A 27561-nucleotide genomic window follows, 5' to 3' on the forward strand; every position below is an offset into this window, starting at 1 on the left:
AGAAGCCTCCTTTCAAGAGGCTCGGAAACCTCCTTTCAAGAGGCTCTGAAGCCTCCTTTTAAGAGGCTCGGAAGCCTCTTTTCAGGAGACTCGAAAGCCTCCTTTCAAGAGGATCGGAAGCCTCCTTACAAAAGGATCGGAAGCCTCCTTTCAAGAGGATCGGAAGCCTCCTTTTAAGAGGCTCAAAAGTCTCCTTTCAAGAGGCTCAGAAGCCTCCTTTCAAAATGCTCAGAAGATTCAATTCAAGTGGCTCGGAAGCCTCCTTTCGCTCGAACTAAAATCGATCTAGAAGGCGACGCTGCCATCAACTAAACGAATGACACTTTGACCAAAAAAAACAGAGCCAGATTGGGAAGATTCTTTTAGTTTTTATTAAATATTTGTATCCACCGGCTTATAACGGTTTGTAAATTGAGCACAGTCACCTTTGGCACAATTATGTTGAACACGCGAACAATTGGCACCTGATTGGTGATTTGTTTTTTATATGTTTTTGATTTGTTTTGTATTAATTTCAAAGCCTAGTTTCTATTTCAATGGCCGAAAAGCTTGCTGTCAAGTACACGATCAGCATAAGATAGATTATTTATTTTATTACCTTGAACTTCCTTTTATTAATTGATATCTCATGAGGGTGAACTACGGTGCTGTACGAATTTTGACCCCCCACGGTACTAGGCTTCGGAACGATTTTGATGAAGTTTATTACTTGAAATGCCGGCACTGCTACTTCGTGCGATGTTTACTCGAATATTCCGTGCAAAAGTGTCCCCTTATCACAAAACCCGGACGACGCGAATCGCAAGGGTCTTTGGCAGCTTTGTGCGATTTTCTCTTAGATGATTCCGTGGAGAAATCCATTGGGATTACCGCAACAACCGTGCTTTACTAATTTATTTTAAAACATTTTCAAAAATTTGCCCAATCGTCACATAGGGTAAGGGAGGTATTTTGAACCACCAGTTCGACGGCTCATATTTTGGACCACTGAGTGCAAATTCCTCTTGATGGTCCAAAATAAGACCCCCGGTAAGGGTGGTCCAATTAACATCCTTTACCCTATGCTTTACCGTTGTAAGATACTCAAATTGCAGAAAAGAGCTGATGGCTTTTCCGCAAACGTGACCTTTAAGTGGTCTTGTTGTGTAGGGGTTATCACACCTATCTAGAGTGTAGGAGGTTGATAGTTCGAGTCCTTCCAAGACACGTGGATTCTTATTCGCAAATTTCATATCAATTTGTCAATTTCGAAACATGTGATATTTAACAAAAAAATATTTTCGTACGCCCGAGTTGCCGAAAAATATGCAATTAACACGATCTCAATGTGCACAATTCAAGAGCACTTACGGTCAATCGGAGAAGGGGGGTCACCAATGATCCAGTGACTCGCCCCGCTGCAAGCCGAGAATACCTCTGCTCTTACCACGAGTTCATGCGGAATTTTATTGGAATTTGGGAATTAGGTTCTATGCCCGAGGTTTGTCTTGGTTAACGGGCTGCCAATGTTATAGGAATGAAGCGATTATATGTAGGAAACAAGGTTTTCCGTTCATTTCCAATTCTAACAGAATGCTAGAATAGTTAGTTGAAGATGGTAGAAGCTGGAAACAATAACTCCATTTCCAAGTTCTAAAGATTGTTAGAACATAACAAATAGAGGAAAGATACAAATTAGGAGAATAGTACTTTGTTTGGAGAACGCGCTTTAACTAAATAAAAAGCTGTGAGACATCAATACTCCGTTCGGAGAATGTAATGCATAAAATATAATTGAAATTCCATAAAAGCTGATATTATTCAATATTGAAATGGTATTAGGCCTTTTATTATCTGTAAATTTCAGTCTAAATACGCATACAAATCTCTTTGATCATCCAGCGGCGGATTCACCGGCTATTACCTTCGATTTCCCAGCCTTTGAAACGTCAATATACCACATAATCCTCAAATTTCATGACCCAGATAGCGCCATTGATCACTTTCCATCCTGAGTGGCAACACCCGCCGCCGCCATCACTTCACAGTTCAATCAAATCCAATTCAAAACCCAAACGACCTCCCCGGAGCACTTGCAACATTCAACAGTCATACAGCCACAGTAATTTGATCTCTATCTGCTCCGCCCACCCCGTTCACCCAACGCCCGTTCGACCGACCGTGGAAAATCCACCCTCTCGTGCAGCAAGTTGCGACCGAGAACCCGAAGGCAGGCATCGATTCCCACATGTCGTGTCATGACAGCCAAATTTATCAACACGAAATTTAATTTTCACTCCTCCTGCGGTGCCAATCGTGACAAAGGAGGCCTAAAATACTGCAAAAAGAACGACTTTTTCCGCACCGGGTGTACCCCTTCCGAGGACCGTGCCCGCCGTCGTGACTTACGTGCCATACCCTCGAGGGGCGGCTTCATTTCGACGGAATCGTCGCGCTCGTGCAGTCATCGAAAATTTATTCCGGTAACATAAATCGAATTTATCCATATTCCTATGTATATTGATTCAAAGCGGCATGTTTCCGACATTTTTGAAACCGCTCGTCCTCCCAGTACCAGCACCCAGCTGTGGGAGCTTCAGCAGCGGCACGCACACGTACGCAACCCTCGACCGTCGTTGTCGGACGGAAGCAAACGGAAAAGTACCCCGAATCCGGACTAAACATTTATCGTCGAATTCCAGCCAGGCGCCCTCTCCGGGGTATCCTTCGTTATCCGTGCTGATTCCGGATTTCAGCAGTCACGTTCCGTTCCGTCATCACGCTCACATTAGGGCGATACTTAGGGGATGTTGGGGTGAGACCTTCGGAAAAGATTCAGGTGAAGGTGGTTTGGTTCTTTTCGTCGTTCAAAACATGTGTTGGGGCGTCGTAGGTTCTCAAGTAAAATATATTCATGCTATTCATGTACTTGTTTCTTAGAACTAAATGGAACCTTACCTATTTTTCAACAATATTTGATTTAGTGAACCGGTTTTTAGTAATTTGTGTAACCATCAATAATATTCACTTAAAAATACACTCCATCAAAGTTTTGTCCAATAGTTCGATAACATAAATGATTTATCGTAATCATTCAACATATTAAAGATGATCAAGCTTGTGCGAAAGCGAACTCTAGTGTCAGAAAACGTTACTTCCATATTCAAAATAAGTTCAACGAAGTTCTTTTTCATGCTTTTCTAGACTTAAGGACATAGTTGGAAGAGTACCACGATGGCAGCCAATATGGCACCGGACCTTCCACGGGCCAACCCCACACCTCCCGCACTCCTCTCCCACCAACATTCGGATGCAACGAAGAGCATCGAACAAAAGTTTAATATTCAAATTACTAACCCGTTCACAGCATATTTCCTTACTTCCCGTGATAATGAACATGTTTCATCAATGAATCCTATGTATTCCGGCTCGAATTGTAGCATGAATCAGCAGTTTCGTGCCAATTTAATAGCCGTTCGCGATTTGGTGGGTTCATCACTGCACTTCACTTCTTCTCAAAGGGCATTGGAAAAATCAAGTTTTTACTCACTTCTCCGCACATGAGCAGCCCGAAATGTTGATAGAATGCAAATTAAACACCACTTTTTGAAATCAGTCACTTATTTAAACCGAAAACTTAGTATAAACTGCTAGTTTTGCCCGAAAAAAACGATTAAAAACTGATCGCGGAGCGAATGTAAACACCGCGGTGCACCGGCACCGGCAGCAGCAAACTAATAAGTAGGGTGGCTCAAAAAATAATTTTGCTTCGCCACGCTCAGTTGATTATGATTTATAATTTGGGTGTCATCCAATGGTTTGGGCTGGTTTGAATAGAGGCTTACCGTGCGCAGGTCGTTTCAGGTTTGTATGACAGTTGATATGGCAAGGTTGAATTTAACATTATTCTGATTCTGGCACTCCGTCATTGGGCGATGGCGAGGGGGGAGACCATATGACTGGATGAAATATTTAAGAGTTTCAACTCCATAGACAATCCATATTGAATGATCGTTCCAATAGTTGGGAGTCGATTTTAATCGAGGTTGCGATTCTTTCGCATTATAATTAGGCTTCTCAGAAGGCATCAGTGAAACGTGCAATTCAACAAAATACCCAGAATTTGTCTGTGATATCTATCGCACCAGGGGCAGATACTTCATACAAAAAGTGTGACACATGAGTGGGGTATAAAATGCTATATTTGCGTTACGTAATCAATGGATCTTTCCTGCGGTGCGGTTTTCGTTCACTGAAGTCTCTGGAATGTTGCTTTCAGCTATGTGGGTTCTCTTTTCGCCAGCGCTTGGAGGGGAGGCGCCGTAGCCAGTGGAATAAAAGGTTTAGTTTCCCATACTAGTTTTCATACAAACTTGAACCGGCTTGCGCTCAACCAGTTTTTGTTCAAATCGGTTTTTGGAGGACACTCGGAGCATGGGACGGAATCGAGTGAGCGTGGTGGTGCTGGGTCGTTTTTTGAACCACCCTACTAATATTCTGTGTTTTTTTATAAATACGACACCAATACTACTACAGTATATGAAAGTTTTTATTGTACCAATACTATCAAAGCTTTGTTTTGGTACTCAACCCACCTTCACCTTAAGCAACACCAAATCTGTGCCATAACTTTCATTCTTACGACTTTCACCACTTCAGAGAAAAGAGTGCTCCAATAGATGCAAGATTAATAGGAAACAAATAGGATAAGATTACCCGTCAAATTCAACTTGTTGCAAGCAAATCGGTTGAGGATAAGTGCCCAAAAAATCAGTTAGTTTTTTTTTCATTTTTTTTATTTAGCTTAGCTGCGTCGCAGCCTGTGTGAAATAATAAAAATGACAGTTGTGCGTTGCTTCCGTATCGAGTGGTGTGCCTCCGAAAACGCGAGCACTTTGAAACTTGGATTCCGTGAGGAGTGACCACTTAGTATACGAGAAAGGCAAAAATAAATATGTAAATGTAGAAAACAAATAAAATTTGTTTGAATAAATTGTCAGTACCTACGAAGTTGTACATATTGCTTGCAATACATTTTAAAACTATTGAATCTATAACATATATGTTTTTTATTGTTTTGAAAGAATACAATACAACCTAATACGCTCATCCAAAACCCAATATTTCCAAATGATGGCAAGGTTTTTTGACTATTCATTTAAATTAGTTAAACGAAAACGACAAAAATCGAATTCAATACGAAATTAGTATCATTATTCCCCGTCCACTCTACACAAAATATACGCAGACTGCCTTGTAGCTTTGTTTAGTCGTGCTTAAATGACTCTCGCTAGCCAAAGCTCATGGTCGTTTAGTGGTCATCAAACCTTCGTTATCTCAATTTCAACCAACATCATAGACCCTGCAAATTTAGCGAAACGGCCCATCTGCGTTACTGAATAGACCTTTCCCGTATTTTATTTTATTCCACTCTGAAATGCCAAACTAGATTCTAGATTCTATATTTCAAGATTCTAGATTCAATTTTTTAATCAAGCCGATTGTTTGAAAAAGGTCCACTAATTATTCTTTTTTCATCAACCATTTTAGCAGAGTTTTGAATTCTCGCACAATCTCTTTCGTTTTAAGGCACATCTCCATCAGATATTAATTTCCAGGTATACCAATTCATCAGTCTACTGCTCTGTAAATTGTAAAAAGACTTTATTATACAGAAATATAAAAGAAAGTTGTACCACGACGATTGGCTTTCAAAGAAACATCTGAAAATTGCGGATTACATTTGACAGAAAATCTCTATTACCTCCCGCCTCTACCACCGAACTGATACAAACAGTAAATTGAAGATCAAACCCCAGAGCTGTCCCGGCCAAAGTGAAGCAAAGATAACATTAAAGTGACGCCTTGATAGGCACCGAACGCAATTTATTGCAAAACGTACCTAAAGTGGGGGACCATCAGCGATGGCCCAAAAAATTCCCAGGAAAAAGGTTTTCCTCCCGTTCGCCTGGGCATCTTCAATGGTTTGGCGACGACAGCAGTGCCAGTGGTGCGGTGCGGTGGGCGAAGAAAATCGTTTTTCCTGTCACGCCCCGAAATGTAAATTCTCTCAGGCTTGAGTTCATGCTCAAAGCTCAGACTCAGCAGTCAGCCGTCGATCGATGGCTGTCTAGTCCTGCTCCAGTCGGCTTCGGGCGTGCATCAGTGCGGTGGGAAAGCACATTGCTGGGTGTTTGCGGTGGTTGTGCTTCTTTATAATGCGGGGCGCTTGGTGGTGACATTCGGGTCGCAGCAGCACAACGACGACATTGATATTGAGATTTGTGGAAATTTTATTGACTGATTTTTTTCTTATGGGTGGCGACAACCATTTACATGTGTAGGAGATACTGGGTAGCATAGTCGCCGAGAGTAGATTTAATAAGAAAACATGCAAAAGATATTAGAATATGAAACATACGCAAGATGAGCTAGACGCTCAAATTTTATACTAAAAGGTATGGAAAATGAATATCACGTTAGGTTTCCTTAAGTACATTAGGCAAATATTTCTCATTTTCAGGTCCCTTCATTGCTTGACCATCAATGATATCGACAAAAATCTCAACATTTTCAAAACACATGTCCATAAAAGTGTGACTTGATTTTTTCAATGTTCCTTAATAAGTCAGTTCTGCATATCAAATGACTGAAAGAAAAATGGGGTTGTAAAGAGGACGCATAACTACGTGGCTGTATATAATGTATTTTTTTCTAAAAGAACATTGGAAAGGGACGTAACAGCGGCAATTTATTCTTTCCAGTTCTTTGTGTCAGGATGGAGATCTTTCAAGTCGATTCTTTGCACCACCGGAAGTGTACAGGATCCATAAGTAAGTAAGTTCTTTGTGTATGTATGTATATAGCAATATATGTAGACAAGGAACCAAAAAGAATAAATTTAGGATGTTATGCCCTTTTCAAATGTTGGTCTTATTATTCCTTCACGTGAGCTGCGTAGGAATGAGCAGAAACGAGCCGAAGAAAGTTTCCCAGAACGCACCCACTGCAGCAGCGAAAAAGAATCCGAGCTGCTCCACTGGCACCAAATGACGTAAACGAAAAGCTGCCGTCAAGCAAAACGCCCCCAAGCTTTCGGAAAACGCGCACAAAAACGTAAGCTAGCAGACATAAACTGCACCAACTAAAAGTCCTGTGGGTTGCATCAATTTGACGTCTATGCTTGTGATGCACTTATGGGATTGGTTGCCGAATGCTAAACTGTTAGCAAGTTTTCAATTGTAAATAATTATACATGAAAAAAATAAAACAGGAACCGCGTCAATCCCGAAACACGCCTAAAAACGTGTAAATCCCGAAATCCGGGTAAAAAATTGCGTAAAAAACGATCCGCGCAACAAACGACTTCAGTACATCGGGTATCAAGCTTTGACTCTTCCTAGATCGAAGAGCCCAACAAAATAAAAATTCATCAAGAAACGCCTGAGACAATAACGATCAAAGTCTATCATTTTTTATGGCAATCGTAAAGTGTCCCTCAATATAGAAATCACATACGTAGTCCCACAACAAATAAATCCAACCGACTTTTAGCATAAAATAGACTACTACACTAATAGATCTTACTCACTAATCGAGTAATCGCGCCTTGAATCAACATTGTTAAGAAGGGTGCAAGCCTTCCCATAGTCATCGTGTGTCAAGTGCAGGATGACCTCAATACGAGAAGGTGGGAGACTTGATTCTTCTGTTTTACCGAGAACCAAAGTAGGTTTCTAGGAACCTTTCTTCAAATAGGCGTAACTGTATTTGATCTTGAAATTAAAAAAAAACAGCTCATATTCTCTCTGTTCAGGATATTTCGTTCAACTGACGTTACTACCAAATAGATCGTAATCTATTCTTTCTGTTGGGTGCATTAGTTGACCGAAATACAGTGTTGACCCGATTTTGTCTATCCCCGATTTTATCACGTTTTCGACCCCATTTTATCACGTCCCGATTTTATCACGTTTTCGACCCGATTTTGTCACCCCAAAAAATTTTGTCATTCTTTTTATTTTCGTAAATATTATCACATACAACATTGATTTTCATGATATAACTTTCGCCTGTAATTTATTACGAACGACTTCTGAGTACCTGGGAAATCTCGCTTAACTTTTCAAAAGGACCTAAGTAACATTTTTTTCATGAATTAATTTGAATAGCGCAATCAACAGAACAGCGTGAAAGCTTTTGATTGCAATATGTACTCAAATTAAATCATGAAAAAAATGTTACTTAGGTCCTTTTGAAAAGTTAAGCGAGAAATATTCTGTAAGCAATTTCGACAAGAATAAACGGGTACCGTTCACGCATTTGACCTTTCATAGGCATAAAATGCATCATTTTTGCGGAATGAATTAAAAAATTGTAATTTTTTTTCCAATTTTGCAACATACCCTTTTTTATCAGGGAGGGTGATAAAATCGAGATATTACTGTAGCACAATCGCCATTCCAAAAATCAAGGTCAAAACCAATTAGGACCATTTGAAAAAAAATCCTAGATTCGTTCTAGCGTATTTTTTTAGTATAGATCCTTTAGTTTAGACAAATTATCGTTATGTTGTGAGTCATCGCTTCCTAGCCTAAAGGCTAAGATGAAAGTGTTATGTGGTGAGCTATTTTTTGGATCGTATTTATTCTGCAGGACGCTTTATGTGTTTTTGTTTTTAACCGTCCTAAAGATGTTTTTGATGGACACGCAAAATTTAAATAACTTCTCCTAACAATGGCCAAATGTTTTCATTTTGTCACAGCACAAAGCTATAAATAAGTAAAATGGTCTGTACTGATATAAATGTAAATATTATATCACAATGTTAGTATATTTGGATTGCCTCAATATGGGGACACTTGATCCCTTATTAGGCACCCACAATGCCGTAGCGCAGTGATTCTCAAAGTGCCTTTTCCTGCGGCCCGCAAAGAATTTCAGAAGTTAATAAGCATTAGATGACACAATACGCTTCTCATCATGCTCAGTTTTTTGTTATACTCAGGGAATCTGCAATCTGTCTAGTTTACATCATTACGATGTTTTAACACCATCATAATAAATTAAATTTATCACTTCATAAATGTTACGTAGGCCAACAGTTTTGCCCCGGCTATGAAAATAGCAACTTCGTCGATATTTTTCGCAGATTCAAACAAATTAAATGTTGAACTGCTGGTTAAACTAATGTTGTTATATACTGCTCTGAAAAGAGGAAACTTTAAATAAAAGTTAGGGTTTGGCAAAATTTAAATTTGCATTATTTTTAACTCCAGAAAATAAGCTGAATATCAACGTACTTTACGATACCGTCGTGCAAGGCTTTTTTTGACTCCGGGGCTACTTTGGATTTTTGATTTTCAAAAAAAAAACTAAACGGAAAAATTACTAAATTTGAAACAGAAAGTTGCCATTCAACTATCGACACGACACCCGAATACTGGCAAGATCACTTGGCTTTAAACACATGTTTGTCGTTATTTGATACGACAAGTTATAATCAATGGCGTTCCGAAGTTTTAATTTTTATCTGTTCAATGACACAGAATTGGGAGATTCAATATTTTGACTGACCAAATAGGAAATAAAATTGTCAGTTTCCTTATTCCATGCATTTGCACGCATAAATTTTGTACATTTAAAGTCCATGAACAGATAGAATGAGGCTAAATAATCGTTGCTATTGAATGTGGTGAACCTTCCTAGATGATAAGCATGCTGAGGACCACTGGCGTAGCGTGTTGTAGGTCGGGTTGGCCCCCGCCAGCGGGCGATAGAACTTAGGGGGCGCCGAAATCCAGAATTCCGCTGTGGAAAATGATGAAAAAATTATCTCGAATTCACTGGTTCAAAATGATTCGGATTGAAGCTTTTATCAGACGATTCCCATCGGAGACTACATCCATAATAATCGACCGTTTGAATAACTCCCGAAAGGCCCTTTTCTATCAGTAACTATACAGGTATCACACCGTCGCCTCAGGGAGAGCGCCGTAGCGTGAAGTTGGACAGGTTGGCCCCCGCCAAGGGAGCAAGGCCTTAGGGGGGCGCCGAAATCCAGAACTATGGGAAATGATGACACATCTCTTCAAGGTTTTTTTACGCGGTTGGATACCACTTGAATTGAACAGGAAATACAATTGAAAATAAGAATGCAATAAGTTTCTGAGAAAGAAGCACTAGATGAGGGCTTCAATACGCCAAATGCGAAACACAGAGTAGACTGTAAAAAACCGCGTATAATTTTTGTTCGTGACTAAGAAATCTAAGCCATTGTCAAATAATAGATACTCGGAAGTAGTGAGAGAGAATTTGTTTGAATTTAATATTGATTCTCTCATTTTATGCAGGCAAATTATTTGAGGTTCAAAAACGGACCATACGATCGAATTTTATCCTGTGACATTTGCTATTCCTTCAAACCAGACACCACTTGTATGATGGTAAAAAACAAGCAAAGCCGTTGGTGATATTTTGAATTTGATTTTTTTCTTTTGGGTCTATACAGTCTGTTAAAGATTTAAACGAAACAATTATCGAAAGACATGCTGAATACGAGAACCTGCATCGAGGAATTTCAGTAATGATGATAACTGATCTACTTCAAAGTTGAAATTTATTGGCCTAACCACGTCAACCAATGCCACCAAACTACCGACAGACCCACTCCAGGAATTGATATATCTTGAGTTGATTTTTTCTTGATACGACTTGGTCCAATCTCTATTTCTACGTTCTACCAATTCTCTCCAAAGTTGAATTTTATTTCAAGTCCAGTAGTTCTTTCAAACTACCGACCAAGGTCTAATGGCGATTCCGAAAGCCAATCGATCCACTCCAAAGTAGGGGTCTTCAAGATGCGACTACGACCGTGAATTCACAACAAGGAAATCGGGATTTTTTGTCGGTAACACACGCACTATTGGATCTAGTTTTTTAATTTGCGTATGTTTATTTAATCTTTCAAAAAATCGTTAAAATTTGTAGAAAAGGGATTTTTAGAAGTGTGCTGGTCATTTTAATAATACTTACTTCCTACTTATTGGAACATATGCAGATTCATGAAGTAAACATTTATTAAATCCGCCACGCAAAAAAAATGATTTGAAAAAAATGATTTGAAAAAAAAATAACTTTTGTTTTATGATTTAATTACAATCTTTCATGATTCTTATGCTAGTTTTGGGGAACCAAAATACTCGCGATTTGATTATGAAATACAATAATACAGTAGGAAAGGAAGGGATTTTAGGGTGTCTAAGTAATAACGGTGCTGATGTTCACCTAGTTACCATTCTTGTCGATGATCCTCTACTGTGTCGGGACGAACAAACATTTTCTTGGGAGACAACAACGAGAGGAAGACAAGTGACAGACATTAAAATGGAAAAAAGAAGAAGATATTCGTGATTGGGTATGGCAGACAAGAGGATGGGAGGACTATGATTACATTCTAACATCAGCAACTCTCCAAATTAGGTGAACAAGAGACATGTAATCGAGATCAAGACTCGCCAACTTTTTCCTAATAGGCTTTGGTTGTTTTTCTCGGACTCGAAGTTGTTCCTTTAGCACAGATCTGGAGCCAAGATGCACCTCCCATGCCGATGCACAGACAAATAGAAAGAAGCGTGGAATAAGCTTCTGGAGAAGGAGCTCTAGATTAGGACTTCAAAACGCCAAAGAAGAAACACAGAGTATGCTGTAAAAAACGCGAAAATCGAATCCATGTAGCCTATATAGCTTTTGTTCGCGATCAAGAAATTCAAACCGTTTCCAATGATAGATATACGAAAGTAGTGACAACGAGTTTGTATAAATTTTGGGAAAAATTCTCCCATTTTATGCAGACGAACTATTTGGAGTTCGAAAACGGACCATTACAATCGCATTTGATCCAGTGAGATTTTCGATTCCATCAGAACAGAAACTTGTACGAGTTCAATGGTTTAAAGAAACAGCAAAGCCGTTGAATATTCGATGAGCATTGATTGATGATTTGAATTTGGTTTTTTCTCTTGGGTGCATTTTTTCCCACTGGTGAAGCTTTAAACGAGGATGAGTATTTGAAATGACGGCACGGCATCATGCCGAATACGAAAATCACATCGAGGGATTTCAGTAATTATGGCAACTGACCAACTTCAAAGTTGAAATTTATTGTTCCAACAAAATCAACCAGTGCCACCAAAGTACAGACAGAAGCACTTCAGAAATTTATATATCTTGATCCGGTGGGATATCTTGACAGGTCCGGTTTTTTTTTCCTTGGTCCAATCGGTGTTAAAACCTTCTACAAATTTACTTTAAAGTTGAATTTTATTGAAAGGTCAGTAGTTCTTTCAAACCATCGACTACGCTATCTACAGTTCGTAATTTTTTTTAGAAAAGTGTTTTCTATAGGGGAGGACAGGGCAAGATCGCCACTCGGTGCAAGATGAGCACCCGTTAATTTTTACGGCAATGATACCTTTTTCTCATGGTTGAACTATAGTCCAACAAAAGACTTGACACTAACAAAAATTTATAAAAATAAAATGAATCCTTAACACAGATAAATTAGCAAAAGTTAGTGAAAGCTTGGATTTTCTTATAAGAGATCAACATAAGAAAATAAAGTTTTTAAAAGCATACATATTTTTAAGTTAAAAATTTTGACCAAGTGCATATTATACGTCCTCAAAAAAATTTTTAGGGCCATTTTAAACATTTACAGAGAAATGTTTAACCATATTTAATTAGATTTGAATATTTTTTTCATCATCCATACGCGCAAATTGTGTACGCAATAAATTGTTAAAATCTTCTGAGATGACCACAAATGGCCCTCCGCGAAATCCGAAAAATTTCCAATTCCAAAAGTTCATCCCAAAGCAAATTTTCGAAACTTTTTGTATCAGCAAATTAATTATGCAATCAATAGTGAAAGTCTTGTGTGACCCGAAATGACCACGATGCGGTCCTCAGGAAACCCGAAACATCCGTAAAATAGGTTAACTCTAAAAGTTGATCCAATTCACGTAGTAACAGTGAATTACATGTGGATTCAATAGTGAAAGTCCCCTGTGACACATTTGATTTTCTAGAAAACATTGTTAACGGCATGTTACGTCTGTAATCAACAGCAAACGTCCTCTTTCATCACCAATGATTACAAAACGGTTCTCCGGGAAATTTGGGACATCCGCTGAAATAATTAATTCCAGAAGTTTATCCCAGAGCTCCACATTTCATTTCGAAACCATCCATAGCGGGGAAGTAATTGTGCAGTTAATAGTGGGAAATTTCAGTGACGTCTGAATGTCCACAGAAACGTCCTCCGAGATATCAGGAATATCTGTGAAAATAGTCAATTCCAAAAGATCATCCCACAACTTTGCTAATTTCCGCTTTTATTCATATGGGTTGATTATACATATCTGTCAAAGGTACAATCAAGTGGTGGAATTAAATGGAGTTGTACAAACTCGCCTGATGACAGGTAAAGACATTCCACTGATAGCTCGAAATAATTTTCTTATCAATAATTCGTAAAATCCGGAACATCCGTAAAAATGGCCAATTTCAAAAGTTGGCGTAATGGATCATCATTAGCCAGCGACGGCGGCGTGGCGGCGTTCCTCCTTGAATTCATCCGAAGCTTCTCCAGAAGCTCCTCTGGAAGTTCTTCAAGAACTTCCTGTGGAAGTTCGTCCTGGAGTTTCTCCAGTAATCCCTTCGGAAGTTCATCAAGTAATTCCTTAGAAAGGTTCTAAAGGTATTCCTCTAGAAGTTTTTCTGAAAATTCATCCGGAATTTCCTTCGCAAATTCGTCCAGAAGTTCATCAAGTAATTCCTCGGGTAGCTGCTCCGGAAACTCCTCCGAAAGTTCTTCCGGAAGTTTCTCCGGGAATTCCACCAGAAGTTACTCCGGGAATTCAAGAAGACTTTCTCTATTGATTTGCCAGAATGGATAGTTACGAAAACTAAACTTTTGAAATTGTCCACTTTTAAGGATGTTCCAGATCCAGATCTGAAAATTCATCCGGAATTTCCTTCGCAAATTCGTCCAGAAGTTCATCAAGTAATTCCTCGGGTAGCTGCTCCGGAAACTCCTTCGAAAGTTCTTCCGGAAGTTTCTCCGGGAATTCCTCCAGAAGTTCCTCAGGGAATTCAAGAAGACTTTCTCTATTGATTTGCCAGAATGGATGGCTACGAAAACTAAACTTTTGAAATTTTCCACTTTTAAGGATGTTCCAGATCTTCCGTAGGATTGGTTTTGCGACATTTGTAGACCACAGAAGACTTTCACTACGGATTGCACTCACAATTCGCCAAAATGGATGGTTACGTAAAAATCGTCTCTGGGATGAGCTTTTGAAATTGGCCACTTTCACGGATGTTCCGTATCTTCCGGATGACCATTTTTGTGGCATTTGGAGGTCACAGAAGATTTTCATTATTTATTGCATCAATAATTCGCCAGGATAGATTATTACGTAACAATGGCAAACCTCTGTGATGAAGCTTAAAACTGGCCACTTTTCACGGATGTTCCGGAGGACCATTTCTGGGAGATTTTGAGGTCACAGCAGACTTTCACTATTGATTGCATCCACAATTTGCCAGAATTGTTTATGAAAAAATCGCGAAGCTCTGGAATGAACTTTTGAAATAGGCCTCTTTTACGAAGCTCTGGTATATTTTTTTTGGAATTGACCATTTTACGGATGTTCCGGATCTTCTAGAGGGCCGTTTTGTGGCACTTGGAGATCACAAAAGATGTTCACTATTGATTGCATCCATAATTCGGTAGGATAGATAATAACGAAACAGTCGCGAAGCTCCTTGACGAACTTTTGTAATTGGTCACTTATACGAATGTTCCGAATCTTTCTGGTACATTTGGCGGGCACAGAAGACTTTAACTATCGATTGCACCCACAATTTTTACCAAAAACCGCAAAGTTTTGGGGTGAACTTTTGAAATTTTGGCCTTTTAACGTAAGTTCCGGATCTTCCGGAGAACCATTTCTGGGGCATTTGGAGGTCACAGAAGACATTAACTATTGATTGCACCCACAATTTGCCAGAATGAATCGAAGCTCTGGAATGAACTTTTAGAATTGGCCGCTTTTACGAATGTTCCAGTCTTCCGGAGGACCGTTTCTGGGACATTTGGGGGTCACAGAAGACTTTAACCATTGATTGCACCCATAATTTGCCAGAATGAACGCTTACCAAAAAATCGCGAAGCTCTGTGATGAACTTTTGAAATTGGCTTCTTTTACGGATGTTCCGAATTGTTCCGGATAACCATTTCTGGGGCATTTGGGGGTCACAGAAGACATTTACTATTGATTGTTCCCACAATCTGCCAGAATGAATGGTTACGAAAAAATCGCAAAGCTCTGGGATGAACTTTTAGAATTGGCCACTTTTAAGGATGTTAAGGATCTTCCAGAGGGCTTTCCGATGATCGCACGAGGGATGAATTTGCCCACAAATGACATATACAAGATAGTTGGTGTGGGAAATAAAGTGAGCCTGAAAAAAAGCATTTCCAGTTTTTGGTTACATTGATAAATAAGATAGAATTTAAATAAAACAAAATGATAACGATCATCATCATCATAAGAAGCGGAGAGAGCCAAGGGGTAACGCTTTAGGCTGTCACTCAGCGGGTCTATGTTCGATGCTCATCCTGACTCTCTTTTGAGCTCCAACCAGTCAACCTCAGTTGGGCCACTGACGCATCTGCTCAAAATTGACACGCTCGCTGCTACGTCAGGGCGTGTGTTCACTGCCACATATAAAAGTGCTCCAACCAAACTGTGATAATCTTTATTATCCGGTAACTTCTTACTGCCTAATCGACTCTTGTAGTAACCGGGATCTAGAGGCACCTTCGATCCCTTCGCATTGGTGAGACCAAACTGGTTGGCGATCTTCCGGATAAATATTTCCTGATCCAGTGCGAAAAATCCGTTTCTATTCTTCGTTATTCGAATTCCCAAGAACTGGTTCACCGCTCCAAGCGACGTTAATTTGATCTTCTTCTGCAATTCTTGCTCAACTTTGTTGATATCCACTTCTTTGGTACTGGCAATAATCATGTCGTCGACATATATCAGTAACAAGATCTCTTCTCCTTGCGACGTTCTCTTTGTATACAAACAAGGGTCAGCTTGCGCTTGTACGAAACCCATGTTCGTTAGAATCATGTGTATTGTGTCATGCCAAACTTTAGCCGCTTGTTTGAGGCCATACAAGCTGCGATGCAGCTTGCAAACTAACTTCTCACTTCCGCGAACCACAAAACCTTTTGGCTGCTGCATGAATAGCTCTTCTTTTAACTCTCCATGCACACGTGCAAGTATGCACACTTCACATCAACATGGCGCACAGCCATCTGCTTCTGTCCGGCAATCGTTAGAAGTGCCCTTAATGTCGTATGCGTTGCCACCGGTGCAAAAATGGCATCATAATCGATGCCACATCTCTGTGAAAAGCCTTGGGCAACTAGAAGCGCTTTGAAACGTGACACATTGCCTTCTGCATCTTCTTTCCGTTTATATACCCATTTAGAACCGATAAGCGATCGACCCGCAGGCAACTCCACCAACGACCACGTTTTGTTGTTCATTTAGGATTGGTACTCATCCTTCATGGCTTCTTGCCACAATGATCGCTCCGGGCTGTTCATTGCATCATCATAACTAGTAGGATCGAGTTGTGCAACCATAGCAACATCAACCTCATAATCATTCAACCGCCGCGGAAGAACACCTCGCGTACTCCGTCTCGGCCGCTGCTCTCTGTCGGGACAACTGGCTTCAATACTGTTGTCGTCACATCCGAAGAATTCGTCTTCCGATTCACTGGACTGTTCCCGCATCGATCGTTGTCGATCCCCCACGGGTGTAGGCGCGTCCCCTCGCGGTGCTCCTGCCGGCTGTTGTTCATTTGACGACTCCTCCTGAATATCATGATGCCGTCATGATTGCTTCGCCCCAATACTTCTTTGGCAACCCCGCATCCAGCAGCATGCAAGTGGCCATCTCCTGGAGGGTGCGGTTTTTCCGCTCGGCCACGCCATTTTGCTGCGGTGAATACGCTGTCGTGACCTGAGCTTGAATGCCTTCCAGCTCATAAAATTCCTTCAGCTCTTGATTTGCATATTCACCGCCCCCATCAGAACGTATGACGCACGGTGCCCTACCAAACAGATTTTTCACATGGGCGACGTACCGCTTAATGCACCTTGCAGCATCAGATTTTTGCCTTAGTAGACAAACTACCGTGTATCTACTAAAATCGTCTATTAGGGTCATAAGGTACCGGCAGCCCCCAGGAGTAACATTTGCTACCGGCCCACATACATCCGTATGCACCAAAGCTAGTACTCGTTTGGCTCTGTTCTTCGTCGCTTTTGGAAAGGAATCTCTAGACAGCTTACCTTGGAGGCAGTGTTCGCATACTACCCTCAATCCGCAATCCTGCATAGCAAATCCTTCAACAAGTTGCTCTTTTCTAATTCGTTCCAGCACCGCCGGGTCACGATGCCCGAAGCGTCGGTGCCAGGTATGCTGACAGTTCTGCAAATGCACTTCTTCACTACTCACTTTTGCATCTTCCACCAGCCATAAAACATACAGGTTGCCGCACAAATCCTATGAGAAGTGGTTTGGGGAGAAACCTTCGTTTCTTCCCAAACCACTTCTCATAGGGTGTTGTGTCCACGGAACGTGAGGGCAATCTGTTCATCATCATCAGAGCACATTTTTGCAAGCAATTTTATGTTTCAAACACAAAACCCGAAAATTAGGTGCCAAATTGAGAAGCACAGGGGACTAGATAGGTCAATTTGGATGAATCACCCCATTAGCTAGTTCTAGGGAATCTTAGTTTCCAAAAGTTAGAAAAAGTCAAGAATATTCAAATTTTTATCTCGTTGCGTTACAAAGTTTCAGCGTTGTTTTGGGTGGGCTTGAGTCGAAATAGACCCCAATGCACTAGGAAGGTTAAACGTCTTCAAATTGACTGATAACGTTGCGCTCCGCTCTGATATGCAGAGTAAGCTAAACGACCTTGCCGAGCGCTCCTCTTCGACAGGTTTAGTCATCGACGTTAACAAAACCAAATCGTTGGATGTGAACACGGCGACCCCTCCCAGTTTCACAACTGCCGTGCAATCAGTGGAGAATGTTGAAAGCTTCCAAGATGGAAATACGCGCACAGATCAAGAAAGCAAGGGCTGCCTTTGTGAGTTTAAAAATATACGCTAGCGAAACATGGTGTGTATCAGTGGAGAACACTCAACGGCTGCTGCAAGTGCTCGTCAACAAATGCCTGCAATACATAATTCCACACTATACGTAAGGTCGGAAACGAAACCTGTGAACGAGCACTAGACCACCAGTTGGACATCGCGGCAGAGGCAGACCCAGAGGCTCATGGCGGCGCAGCCTCAATAAAGAAATAAAAGAAGTCGACCAAAATCTAACTTGGCTGCAAATTAAGGCGATAGTTAGACATCGCACAGGATGAAGATTTTTTAAGTCGGACCTTGTCACCACTCGGGTTGTACAGGACCCATAAGTAAGTAATAGAAAGATTTTGGAATGCAAAAAATATCTTATCGGTACCAATTTGCAATTTGGGCGTAACTTATTTTGTAAACAAACATTGTTTTATGAAATACGTAGAATGCAAGCGTTTTCTGCAAAACTTATTCCCTTACCAGATAAAAGAATCCAGTTTTCCGCGAGCGGTAATGGCCGCCTGCTTTCCTGTGGCCTAGACTCTGATTTGACGTTTATGGAGGTCAACTACACCCAACGTTCCCAGCATTCTGACCAACGTGGTAAATAATAAGGTGCTGATGAAGTGGATGCATGCCTCTTTTACCACAAAAAAATGCTCGGAACGGTGGATGCAATTGACCTCCACAAACGTCAAATCAGAGACTAGCCCACATGCAAGCTGGCGGCCATTATCGCTCGCGGGACACTGGGTAGGAAAGTTTAATCAATCGGATACATACCGTGCGTATTTTTCTCAGGAAACTCTTGCTTTAGCAGGAGTTTGCCTTGCAATGTTTGTTTACAAACTAAGCTACGTCCAATCCGCAAATCGTTCTCAATATGAGACATAGGGAACGTTCACGAATTACGTAACGCCTAGAGGGGGGGGGGTGGTTGACGTTCAGTGAAGTGTGGGTGGTCACGCAAAAGTTTCAGATGATTCATACAAAAAGTATGACACAGAGGGGAAGGGCAGTCGAAAATACCCTATTTTTGCGTTACGTAATTAATGGATATTCCCCTACAGCATGGTCTTGCTTCACAGCCGCACATCTAACCGCTGTTCAATTTCATTTCTTAGTACCTTGAGTCGATCAAAGCGGGTAACGAGTAGAGCTTAAGGACAAGCCTCCCGGAATCCAAAACTAATTTCACTCGCTTTTTCAAGGGCACACCACTCAATACGAAAGCAACTGTCGTTTTTATAATTTCACGCATGCTGCGACGCTGCAAAGCTGAAATAAAAGGATGAGAGTTGTGCGTTGCTTCCGTCTTGAGTTATGTGCTCTGGGAAGATCCATAAAGTACGTCACGCGAAAATTGGCGATTTTCAACCCCCCTTCCCCCCTTCGTCACACTTTTTGTATTAAAACTCCAAAGTTTTTGTATGAGTCGTCACGCTGTTTGGAACCCCCCTCCCCCCTAGGAGCGTGACATACTTTGTGGATGGCCCCTCTTGAAAACGCAGGTAGATTTAAATTTGGAATCCAGAAGGGTTAGCCTTAAATAAAGAAAATCCGAAATTCATCCATTCGGACTAACTCAAGACAAAACAATTGATTCTTGACAATTTTGACTGAACAGTTTATTTTATCTTCCTAATGCTACGTCTACAGTTTGTATAGCCAATAGAAATGCCATGTTTTGTTGTTTATCACTCTGAGCATAGAAATTTAGTAAAATATTTCAAATACATATAGTTGGTATTCTTTAATTTCCAGGTTCACCAGATTTTTCACAGCATTTTCAATACCACCTGAATTTTCTTTGATTTTTTGCGAATTTTTTCACAGTTTCATTAACGCTGGAGGTCATAATCGACGAAAACCCACCCGTGTGAAAAAAAGCACTGGATGTAATACATTTCAATTTCGAGGCAATGTTAAACCAATTTTTTCAAGGCAATGTTAAAGGAATGCGATACACATAACAAGGTTAATAAATAAAAGATTCTGTGACCAATACTGTGACTGTTTAGCATCCGCTTTTCACTCTGCCAAACTCACGCACCGTTAAATCAACACAGTCCGTCACATAAGTATTGGGGCTACAAATGTCTTGTACTTTTGCCGCAGGCTTTTTTTTTGCTACTGTGCGTGAGTCTCTTGTCAGCCATTTCCTCAAAATTTGCATGAAATTGATTGTTTCGGCCCGTGCTCAGCGGAAACAGTAGGGTGAAATACCCAATAGTGGAGGAACTATGCACGTTCCACCACTATTTGTTGGCTCACACCAAGCCTATACTTCATTTCATTTGATCCAAAAGGGGTCCTAATTGCAGCAGCATCCATCATTGTTACCTAAAATGGTACCTCCAATTATTGGTGCAGTGTTCAAATAGTTGCAGTATTTTTTAATTCGTGTTCCTGAAGTTGCGAATCCCATTGTTTTCATATGGGACTCGCAACTATAGCTATTGGTGCAAAGCAGAGAAAAGGAAAAGGTATTTTAGTGATACTTTACCAATTTTGAAATTCTCAACCTTTTTTCCTGTATTTCGTGACAGATCAACAAATTGATAGACTATATGGGTTGCTGCGTTAAATTCGTAGATTGTGTAAAAACAACACTACCGCAACTATAGGACCACGGCTATCGGAACCTTTACCCTACATAATCGTGCTTAATCACCTGAGACTAAGAGCAAACAAATTGTGCGAGCCTTGGGTACTGATTCATTAATCTTAATCTTTGAAATGAGCGAGTTATAATGAAATGAATATTTCTTTCAAAAGATCAATCATAAAATGTTAAACTGCTGGACGGAAACAGCCATTGCGGGGGAAATTATTTCTTTAGAAATTTCCACCCTATTTATTTTACAGAATCATCAGTCGAAGCAGAAGTATTAGAACGCTAGAGGCGCTTTTGTCCCATACAGCTACAGTGATAAACATGATTCAACCATAGTAACCCAGATTTCGCATAAACAGTTTGATCGTTACCTGTGGAATTTATTGTTTTGATTTGCCTGTTCTCAAGTATAAAAATTGGGCTACTGTGTTGAAAAACAAGGGCATCTGTCACATAAACCAACGCCTTGAACATACAAGATTTATAGCGCCATTAGCAATCTAATACATATGCAACATGGGTCATATGTTTGGTGAAAAAGATTAACAGTAAACCATCTATACTGCCGCTAACCGCAAGTCAGACTTATCTGTATATGGGCGCCATATACAGATAAGTCTGACTTGCGGTTAGCGACAGTATATCTCTATATCTCCACTGGCAGCTTTGTGCTTCAGAGTTAGGTACTATTCGAAAAAATATTCATCGCAGTTCCCACCAAACTAAGATGTAGAATTTTACTTGGGTTTCGATTTTTTTTGCCCCCGTTGTTACTCTTATCACCCATCTGCATGGTAATTTCTAGACCAACGTTTGAAAAGGGCACAACAACCAAAATTTATTCCTCCTGATTCCTCGTCTACATATATGTATAGCTATATATGTAGACGAAGAATCAGGAGGAATAAATCAAATGTTGTTCTAGATTTAAAATAAACTTTGGCACAAACTCTAAATCTTTTAATTATTTTGGTTACTTCTCTTAACTCCCTAAAACTAAACTCAGATATTCCCTCAATTCACTCAATTCACTGAGTCGATTGGTATATACCTAATACCTTCTATCAAAACTTCGGTTTTCGAGTGGTCCTATAGCCTTTTTGTATACTTAGTATACGAGAAAGGCAAAACAGTTTTCTGAGGAGATTAAGAGAAATTATATCTCAACAATGTGTCTTAAATTGCTTATTACCTACAATCCCTTTTGCAATAGTTTATGTGTATCACCATAGCAAGGTTGGTGAGCATATAACTAATAAAAGAAAATACCACCGCAACACTTTTGTTGTGGCTTTGTAAGTTTCCAACCCCTTTAACCAATCAATGGAATTGCTTTAAAGAAAGCATAAGAAATCTCAAACCAACTTTCTTATAATTTTCAAGCAAAAGCATTTCAGCATAAATAAATCAATAATTGTTCCATGATTTTCCCAAGAAACTGTGCCATTCCATGCCACTCAACTACTTTGAAAGCGGCCGTTTTCGATTCGCAATTCGCCTTATTCCATCACCGCAAAGATTCCTCCCCGCATAGCCACGTCGATGCAAAACCGCCTTCCGCTTGGACCTAAATAAATACTACAATGTCAGAAACTGATCCCTACGCAATGTAATGTGCCCCCGCTGCTGTTCCCAACTCCACCCGCTATCAAGTGCCCTGTCCGCCGCCGTATTGCTGACACCTTCAAGTGGTCCCCACCCACGCCACAAGGTACACGATCCATCAAGAAAATGGCCCGAACCACAGGACAATGATGTCTGCCAGGAAAAAAAACTCTCGGAAATAATATGCCGAGTGGAAGAATCGTAACGTTGCGTTATAAATAATTCATGACTTAATGGAGAAATGGAAGAAAAGCATGAGAAGTATTTAAAGAATGTAATAACTACGAACCTGTGTTTGCTTGGTACGCTTTTTGTTGTGCCGTTCGAAACGGCCGCTGAATGAGGGCAGGAGCCTCCCTCGGTTGGCCTGCCTCCTTTTCGTCCTCCTTCCTAAATATGCACAGCACAGCCAAGCTTTCCGCTAACGGAATCCTTTCTCCAGAACGAAGGACCGTGATGGGACCTAAATTGGCATGGCTTAGACAGGCTTCACAAACGAATCACGCCCTTGCGCACGTTCGGAATTTTCATTGCTTGCAGGTTAGCACAAAAATTAACTTTCTGACCCGGACGAAACCGCAAATAAAACCGCACAAGAATATTCTTCCGACTTCTCCGTTTAATCTCTCACTTCGCCGATGCCACAAAAACCACAGAATCGCGCGACTGTCACCTTTCAATTAGCTTCGGGTTAAACGGCTTCGAACTAGGAAAAAATAAATTATAGGAAAGGAAACATCCCCAGAGCGCACTCCAATTCACACGGCTTTCATCGGCTTTGACCGCAAATTCGGTGATGGGTTTTCCTTTCGACGCCGCAACACTTCACAGCACACGCACCGAAATCAATTTCCTTCTTCGAATTGGGGTCCTGCCACCCCTTGGGTTTGTCAATCACTTCACTACATCAATAAGCCAGAAAAAGTGCAGCACCTCGCTCGTAGCAGCTCACTCGACAGGACAGGACAGGACCGGAGAACACGACGACGACCCAATGTTATGAAACATCCAGCTCCGACTAATCTCTCCGCTCTCGCGCGGGCACACGGCAGCATAAATTTCTGGAATCCTTTTCCCTACTTTCCCCCGGTCGAATCCTACACACACGTGAGACATGCACACAGCACACGCAATGCCCGCTCTCCGCATTCGGTTTGTTCCGGGATCGCTCTCTCACCCCTATGATATGCTTCTTCCTTCTTCTCGCATGGTTCGTAACAAGAGGGTGTATGAAATTTTCCTCCTCAGCATAGAAGCATACACAGGAGAGCGGAAAATCGGGCGAAAACGCTCCGCTTTCGTAGGCATTTTCATGTGAATCTATGAGTGAGGTGCGCCTCACTATGGTGAGAAGGACACCGAAGTTTCGTCAAGTTTTTGCCAGTGCCGATGAAGAGAGCAGAGCATTATTGTCCTGGCACGAAGAGGTGGAAGAATGTTCTCTCATCGCTCAAAAACAAGATTGCAATGGAAAGGACACGAGTTGGGTGGTGTTTATAAAGGCATCGCGCTTGCTGGTGAAATATTTCAGTATGAAAAAGGGAATATCCGTGCATCACGGCTAGATTCGAGCAGTTTTAAATTTGTTGCGTATCCTTTCTAATAATGCTGCAACATTCGTGGTAGGATGCTACATTATGGTGCATGCAAGGATGTAATGCAATGCATACAACTCTTTCTCCTTCTTCGATAATTAGCAGAAGATTATTAAAATTACATACCTAGCATTATGTAAAAGCCTTTTTGTTTGTAGGGTGAGATGCCTAAATCCGGGTGAGATGCCAGACCTTTTTAAAAATCGACATTTCTTGAAAACAAACAGTTAAATTTTCTATTTATTTATTATATTTATAATTATTGTTTTTGATAGTTTAGCGATCCAACTACATAGTGTACTTGCCTTTTTTTCCCTTTTTCCCTTGTCCTAAGACGAGTTTATACCATCCCATTGAATTCCACCACTTAATTGTATCTTGACAGATACGTATTTCGACCTCAACAGTAAGGCCGTCTTCAGTGTCTTGTACTTGACTCGACATAGTGTAGAAGTCGTTTGCGAAACAAACAAAAAACGGCTGTACTATTTACATTACAAAAAAGTAAAAAACAGGGTGAGATGCCACACTTTAGGGGGAAATATTGGAGAAATGAAATTAGATTTTTTTTTACGATAAACGATATTTTTCAGCAATGCATAATGATTTATATTTGTATTTCAACCCAAAAACAAACAGATTTATCGCGTGAACAATTCCTCATTTCTACTGTGCAACAATACACAGTCAAGGATATTAATCATTAATAGGCTTTTATTTTATAGTTTTCTCCCACAATCAATTACACAAATCGTCAAAAATTGCACATATTTCCTTTTTCGATATTCACGACCTTTTTCAACTTGTCTAACATTTTAAAATGGCCTTATATTCTTCGAAGCAATGTTTTTTCATTCCTGGTTTTCTTTCGTAGTGTATCTGATTTTTTATTTCATATTATGTACCCATGTCCCATATTAATATCAATCGAAAACGAAGGATAGGGCGCAAATTTATCTGTTTCTCATTATTGCAATATCTTGGTCCTTGTATTTCACATGATTTTTTCACTTAAAAATAATATCTCATTAAAGTGCTGATAGTAAGTAGGTGCGGCATATCACCCGGATTTATTTGCGGCATCTATACCGATTGTAAGGGATATATGCCACATCACTATAATTTTTACTCAAAACATAACCTACATACGTTTTAGAGGATCCAAATAATGAAATAAACATGTGGGTTCGTAATTTTTTTCGCAAAACCGTACGAAAAATCTTTATTAGAAATAGCATTAGAAATTATACGGCCTCCGCGGCATAAATAATAGTGTGTAACAGTCATATTTCTTTTTCGGATGCTAAGAATGAGCAGTTAAAGTTACTTACGTTTTTTGCCTTTCTCGTACAACTAAGTTGTACCGAAAGGCTATCATTTCACTCCAAAAACGAACTTTTTATAAAAGCCTCTGAGACCCATAGTATTATATACCAATCGACTCAGCTCGACGAGCTGAGCACATGTCTGTCTGTCCGTGTGTATGTATGTGTGTATGTGTGTGCACAAAAGCTATAAAAAACATTAGACAACTTTTCGTACAGTAATCCTTAACCGATTTTCTCGCAACAAGTTTCATTCGACAGGGGACAAAGCCTTGTTGATCACTATTGAATTTTATAACGATCGGTCATTGCGTTTAAAAGTTATGAAGAAAATGGTACATCGGACCATATAAACCCCATATAAGGTTGGTGTCTTAACTAAATGCGAGAAAGGCACCACCAACGCTAGGTGGATTAATATGGGTTTTTTTTGCTACAAAAGACACACTTTCACATACATTTGCGCCAATACATCAAGTATATTCTACCAGTTCTCTGAAGTGCGGCATCTATACCGCCGCGGCATCTTACCCAGATTTACCCTATTCGATGTTTTCTGTAATTTAAAATGCCCTCTAATTTATTTTAATAAAACTTGAAATGATGATCACGCTCTAGGTACAGTAGTGCACGTTGGCAAAGAAAATCTATAGATCAGGTTGATTAGGTCATTAAAGTTGAACATACTGATTATGAAAATAGATCATTTTTATGGTACAAACAATCATCCATCCCATCTCCATTTTTAATAAATATTAAATTATCAAATTAGAAAACCAAAACATATTTCCTGTTAACATATTTTGACGATCTTAGAGTCTTAATTTACTTTTTCTAGCAGTTGAAATTTGGCGATTTTTGCGTTATGTATTTGTAGTGGATATGAAGTACGCATAGGCGGAGTTAAGCTGGGGCACAATGATACAAATTTCTTTGGAAAATCTATTCGAAAATTGTTCCGGTTTTCCTTTGGAAATTTCTTCGAGAATTCATCCTGAAATTTCTCCAGGATTTCCTTTGAAATTTTTTTCTGAAAATTCAACAGAAATTTTTCCCACTTCAGACCACCGGAATTTCTTTCCCGCATAGTAAAAAACCATCATGGATATGGTGCAAACAGTAAGCTTAAGTTAACACATATTGTTATATTTAATCTAAACACCATTTTATATTCGCACTCCATGCGTTTGTCTTTTGTCAACCATAGTAAATATTACTACTACAATGAGGCAGAAAGTAACAATTCAAAATACTGTCTGGTCATCGTTATTTCTCGGGTACTTATTCAAAAGGACGTATGTGATTTTGTAAACAAAGATTCAAACGTCGATTTGTACAATCTGATAGCACTCCCACGCAAACCATCACCACAGAAAGGTAGGGGAAGCCTTCGGCTACCTGTTGGTGCTGTTGGTTTGCGTGGGAGTGCTATCAGATTGTACAAATCGACGTTTGAATCTTTGTTTACAAAATCACATACGTCCTTTTGAATAAGTACCCGAGATTTATTATCTATCAGTAATGTTGACATCAGAAGGCATCTGAAAATTTTCATCTCTAGTTCTATACCACCACCCGCCGCCACCGTTTTAAATTTATTTATTTCAAAGTTTTTGAACAAATCAATAGATAGATAAACAAATCAAAAACAAATGTAAGTATAACTAGTGAAATATCAAATTTAAGCGGCTTTTAACAAAATTTAACAAAATTTCTTCAGAAGAGTTCAAGCAAAGCATCAACCGTAAAATGGATCCGGATCGTCCTTACCAATGGTATCCCATATTCAAACTCGTTAACGACTAGAGTTATTCTTATGGTAAAATAGTTTGGGGTAAGTGGAACTTTTAAATAAACCTTGCCTTCACATCTCTCCTATTTTCTAGATAATTGCTTTAAAATCAATTCGGTAGGAGTTGGAGTAATCCGGTAGATGTGACGGTAGCAAAAATCGAAATGAGATGTTTATCAAAGAATTACATCTGGAAAGTCCCTACAGACTTCTGATACAAGCGGTGAACGAAATCGCAAATGGTCCATTCTCACCTTCTATAAAATTCACCACAGCCCCACTGCCACCGAAACCACCGAAACTTGAATCCATCCAGGCCGGAATCGCGGGGAATGGATGACTTTCTGATGATTTCGTCTTCGCCACCTTAGCAGCCACACCGAACACCATCAAGGCACCACGAG

General features: G+C 40.0%; 1 protein-coding gene across 1 annotated transcript in view; it reads right to left on the reverse strand.

Moving 5' to 3' along the window:
- Window positions 1–23445, reverse strand: part of LOC134220987 (insulin-like growth factor-binding protein complex acid labile subunit) — a 145544-nt gene extending 122099 nt beyond the window's left edge. Inside the window, exon 1 of the mRNA XM_062700160.1 lies at window positions 22735–23445. The gene's annotated coding sequence lies outside the window, so the exon portion shown is untranslated. The remainder of the gene's footprint in view (window positions 1–22734) is intronic.
- Window positions 23446–27561: the final 4116 nt, after the last annotated feature.

The sequence above is a fragment of the Armigeres subalbatus genome, chromosome 3 (genome assembly GCF_024139115.2).
Source record: "Armigeres subalbatus isolate Guangzhou_Male chromosome 3, GZ_Asu_2, whole genome shotgun sequence".
NCBI classification, from domain to species: Eukaryota; Metazoa; Arthropoda; class Insecta; order Diptera; family Culicidae; genus Armigeres; species Armigeres subalbatus.